General features: G+C 40.5%; 1 protein-coding gene across 1 annotated transcript in view; it reads right to left on the bottom strand.

Moving 5' to 3' along the window:
* The window catches only part of TTLL5 (tubulin tyrosine ligase like 5), a 317,558-nt gene that overhangs the window by 300,040 nt on the left and 11,856 nt on the right, over window positions 1-5,662 (bottom strand).

Raw genomic sequence — 5,662 nt, 5'->3', positions numbered from 1 at the left:
GTTTGTGTCCTGGTTTCAAGTTGGGGAAGGAAAGCACGAGGTAAGCGTGGAATACACTGCTATGCCAAGAAAGAGGGCGGTCACAGGGCTGAGAACACGCCACAGGGTCCTGAAGGGGCTCCCCAAAGCCAAATTTGAGGCAATTGGAATGTAAGAATGAATGCTGACAGAAATAGATTTTTAACTCACTTATAAAAAAGAAAACCACCCATGAATCCACACTGATCAGAAGGTGAGAAAGCTATACTAGCTGTCTAGGGCGGAAATCCAATACAAGCGTCATCAAGGCATGGGCAGGGCTGCGTTCCTTTCTACTGGCTCCAGGTAGGATCCGTTTCCTTTCCTCTTCCAGCTTCTGGAGACTGCCCCCATTCCCTAGCTGGTTGTCCCTTTCTTCTGTCTTCAAGGCCACCAATGGCAGGCCTAGTCCTTCTCACACTGCATCAGGGTGACGCTTCTTCCGTCTCCTTAGTGACTGTCCTCTTTCTGATAAAGCAGTATATTCCACGCCTATCTTGTAATTACATCGGGCCCACTTAAAGAATCTCCTTATCTTAAGGGTTAGCTGATTAGCAACTTTAATTCCATCTATGACCTCAATTCCCCTTTGCTAAGTCAGGTAACATTTTCACAGGTTCTGGGGATTAAGAAGTAGACATCTTTGGAAGATTATTATTCTGTCTACATATAAGGGAAAGCTCTTCTTTACAGAAAAGCCAGCTAATAAATGTAGCAGGACAAACTGAAATATAAAATCACTATTTTACAAAAACTGTGATAGTAAGTGATTCAGACAAAAATCAATGAACACCAATGAGTGAGAGGCTAGTGGAGAATAGGTTATTCAGACATCTCAATACATCACTACAGAGAATGCTTATAACAAGAGGCAAGAGCACCTTTAGAATGAAGCAATCTGGTAAACACTATCTAACCAAACAATTTAACTTGTCATCACTAATCATGCAATAAAATGATGCTATATGCTTCCTAATGTGATACACTGAGTGCCACATGACTTCACTAAGTGATAGTCCTGAAAATTTTTTTTCAACTTTTTTAACCTGAATCTAAATATGTGAAATCAATCTGACAAGCCCAAACTTAAGGACATCCACAAAGCAACTAGTCTGGAATCTTTACAAATGTCCATGCTATGAAAGACAAAAAAAAAAAAAATCCACTAAATGGATGTAGATAATAAAGGAGACTCAAGAAATATGACAACGATATGCAACCTCTGATTGGATACTCAATTGGGAGGCGGGGGCGGGGGGGGGGCAAGATAAAGGACAAAATTGGAACAATAAGAAAATCTGGGCGGAGACTATATATTAGATAAGAGAGTTTCAGCAATGGCAGATTTCCTGAGGGTTATCAATGTACTCTGGTTATAGAGAGGATCCCTTGTTCTGAGGATAAACATGTTGAATAAGGTATTTAGGCGTGATGTACTTGAACTAATTCTCAAATGGTTCAGAGACAGAAAGAGAGAGAGAAGCAAACATGACAAAATGCTAATAATAATGTTAATAATTATGAAACTAGGGAAACAGTATACATGAATTCACTGTACTATTCTCATAACGTGGGAGGTTTTATTTTTTTAAATAAAATGTTCAGAAAAATGAAAGAAAACCAGGTCTTTTTCATTATAGTAACTGATCACTGACATGCCCAGTTTTACATGTAAAAAGCCCAAGCCTCAGAATCTGCCTGCAATGCAAAAGACCCTGGTTCGATTCCTGGGTCGGGAAGATCCCCTGGAGAAGGGTTAGGCTACCCACTCCAGTATTCTTGGGCTTCTCCAGTGGTTCAGATGGTAAAGAATCTCCTGCAATGTGGGAGACTCGGGTTCGATCCCTGGGTTGGGAAAATGGGAAGATCTCCTGGAGAAGGGAAAGGCTACCCACTCCAGTATTCTGGCCTGGAAAATCCCCATGGACAGAGGAGCCTGGCAGGCTACAGTCCATTGGGTCGCAAGAGCTGGACACGACTGAGTGACTAAGCACACATCAACTGCTGGGGACCAGGACTGCACCTGATTCTCGCCTGCTCTACAGTGCCTGCCCCAGGCCACAGGGAAGATGATCAGTAAGGTGTTTGGAAAAACAGTATCTCTGGAGTCAAACTGCCAAGGTTCAACTTCTGGCTCTGCTACTTCCTGCCTGTCATCTTAAATAAGTTATGTGATTTCACTATGCTCAATTTCCTCACCTATAAAATGAGGTTGATAACAAAGGAACTTATCTCCCAGGGTAGCTAAAAGCATTGAATCAGTTAATACATGTTGAGCTTTTAGAATAAGAAAGCTTGCTGATAAGGGAATTTCCTGACAGTCCAGTGGCTAGAACTTGAGGCTTTCACTCTGTGTTCAATCCCTGGATGGGAAACTAAGATCCCACAAACCACAAGGTGTAGCCAAAAAAAGAAAAAGAAGAAAGTTTGCTGATACATAGGAAAAAATTTTGTATAGTGGAAAAAAGAAAAACCACACTGCAAAATAGCTACAAATATATATACTGATACACAGAATACATAGTAAATTATACACTTGGGCTTCTTCTGAAATATCTGGGGCTTCCTTGGTGGCCCAATAGTTAAGAGTCTGCCTTGCAATGCAGGGGACATCAGTTTGATCCCTGGTCCAGGAAGATCCCACAGGCCACAGAACAACTAAACCCATGAATCACAACTACTGAAGCCCATCCCCTAGGGCCCGTGCTCTGCAACAAGAAGCCACAATGAGAAGCCCGCACACCGCAACTAGAGAGCAGCCCCCACTCACCGCAACTAGAGAAAGCCCAAGCAGCAATGGGAGAAGGCAATGGCAACCCACTCCAGTACTCTTGCCTGGAAAATCGCATGGACTGAGGAGCCTAGTAGGCTGCAGTCCATGGGGTCGCTAAGAGTCGGACACAACTGAGCAACTTCACTTTCACTTTTCACTTTCATGCTTTGGAGAAGGAAATGGCAACCCAGTCCAGTGTTCTCACCTGGAGAATCCCAAGGACGGGGGAGCCTGGTGGGCTGCTGTCTATGGGGTCACACAGAGTTGGACACGACTGAAGTGACTTAGCAGCAGCAGCAAGCAGCAATGAACACCCAGTGCAGCCAAAAATAAATAAATAAAAGAGCAATACCTGATAAGCCTGGGCTCCTCTCCCCAGACAGAATCCAGTGGAGAACTGCAACTCTAAACTGAATCTACCAACTGCTCAAGTCACAACGACCTCAGCCATGTTTTCTTCCATATAAAAACAAGAGGCAGGGCGAGCAAACTGCCAAATATCCAACACCTAAGACTCTAACACACATCGCATCAATTCTACTATGAGACTGTAGAACTGTCTCGTCAACCACTCACATGCATCCCAAAAGACAATCTGAAGGACTAGGACAACCGGCAAGTCCCAGAACGAACTGCAGCACAGCAGAGACAAACAAGGAGCCTATAATCTAACTGCCGGCTCAGAAGCACCTAGTGATGTGCCCTAAGGAGTCTGTGGAACTAGAAGGAAGATAAAACTAACATTTTTTAAAATTACTTTAGAATTCAAGAATAACCCTTTCAATGGCAACACAGTGTGTTTTTGCCTCCCTGTCAGAAGACTAGGTCCTTACCTGGACTACTGACTCTGGCAGTCACTAGCCACATGTAACTTGAGCACCGCAAGGGTGACTAGTATGACACAGGAATTGAATTTTTCATCTTATTTAACTTTAATTAATTTTTAATTTTAAAACTCATACTCAGTTTGGTCTCAGTACAAGTTGGAAAACTTATTTGGAACAACTTGAGCATAGGAATTTACTATAATTTCAAACTATAACATTTATGAAATCTAAACACAGACCAAATGCTTCCAGTGAGAACTCTGTACCACATGGCGAGGTACTAAAAGTGCAAAATACACCCTGGATGTGAAATATCGTCACAATTTTCTTATACTGAGCAAATGTGAAAATGATATTTCAGATTAAATAAAATACATTATTAAAGTTAATTCCACCTGTTTCTGCCTTTTTTTTTTTTTTTAATAAAGCTACTGAAGAATTACACCACATTTCTGTTGGACAGTGCTAGTCTACACAAATGCAAACTGATGAAAATGACACATTCAGGGACAGAACACAAAATGCTTCATTCCAGGAAAAGATTACTTTAAAGGGAAAATATCTGTTGCCTCTAAAATGCAATTCCGCTTAAATATTCAAAGCATGTAATTTTGGGAAAAACATGGATATGGTGAGTAAAAACATATTCCTGGAATATTTCACAAATAAAGCATATGAAATCTTATTGTATGAAAAATATTAACAGTGAATTCAATAAAACATTTAATAACAGAAAAAAAAAGGTTGGAATCTCACACTCTAAGATCAACAGGAGATAACTAATGCCCCAGATACACTTCTCAAGGGGATTTAACCCAGGATTACTATTTGAGCAGATCTATGTCAGCTATATTTTAAGACAGAGGGAAAAAAAAAAAACACCAACAGACCAAGAGTGTTTAGCAACCCAGAAATCTCAGGAAGCAACTAATAAAACTCATTCAAATTGGTCTTTTCATAAAGGAAGGTGAAGAAAATTATTAAACCTCAAGGAATTAGGAATATATAGAAAATTCAAAATCAATGTTTGACAAAACAAGTTTAGTGGCTTTTTTTAAAACATAGGAAAAAAATCTAAAAACTTATAGGTTCTAGAAAATTGCGACTGCTTGAATAATGGCATGATTACATCAATGGATGCTAATGTCCAATAAATGTTAGGTATTCTAGAAAAGAAGGGTCTGCCTATTGCTACAGAATACATGGATTCATTTGTGTGACAAGCAAACCAAAAAGAAACATGTTTGAGGGAAGGATTATTTACTTCTGCTGTTTTTAACCTACCTTTGATGCTTTGACTCTAACCATATTTAGAGGGAGATTCTCAACAAACGTTAGTAAATCTTCAGTGACTTCAACTTCTGTGAACATGAATGAATCACGTGCCTTCAAGTAGTAACCTAGCAACTCGCTGAAGGGATTAGAATGCCAGGACCCTTGGGGAGGGAGGAAAATTCAAATCCCAGAAGCAGGTGCTAATCCTCCTCTGAACTCTGGCTTACTGTGGGGCAAGGACAGACGTTAGAGTCACTCACAGTAGAGTAGATCTTGTTCAACAAATAGAGTAAGCAGCACAGATTCTGAGTGCCTACTATGCGCTAAACATAACGTGATCGCATTCTCACAATGCCTGCAAGGTAGCTATTATCTCCATTTCACTAATAATGAAATGGATTGAGAGACTGTAAGTGATTGCACAAAATTCACAACTAGTAAATGCCAAAGCTGGGATCTGAAGTATTGACTCAGAACCCATGTAAAGATGCTTTCCACTATATCACACAACAAAAGTTCAGATGTGTGGGATGTGACCTTTGCAGACAGCTACAGGCTAAGACCAGGATTCAGAGCACTGCTTAAAATCAAAGATGAGTGAAGGTAAATGAAATAAAGACTATGGTTTTTCTAGTAGTCATGTATGGATGTGAGAGTTCAACCATAAAGAAGGTTGAGTGCCAAAGAACTGATGCTTTCTAATTGTGCTGCTGGAGTAGACTCTTTTGAGAGTCCCTCGGACTACAAGGAGATCAAACCAGTCGATCAT

This window comes from Bos taurus, chromosome 10 (assembly GCF_002263795.3).
Source record: "Bos taurus isolate L1 Dominette 01449 registration number 42190680 breed Hereford chromosome 10, ARS-UCD2.0, whole genome shotgun sequence".
Taxonomy (NCBI): domain Eukaryota; kingdom Metazoa; phylum Chordata; class Mammalia; order Artiodactyla; family Bovidae; genus Bos; species Bos taurus.
Note: the sequence above shows the minus strand (reverse complement) of the source record. Positions and strands in the feature narration are given on the sequence as shown.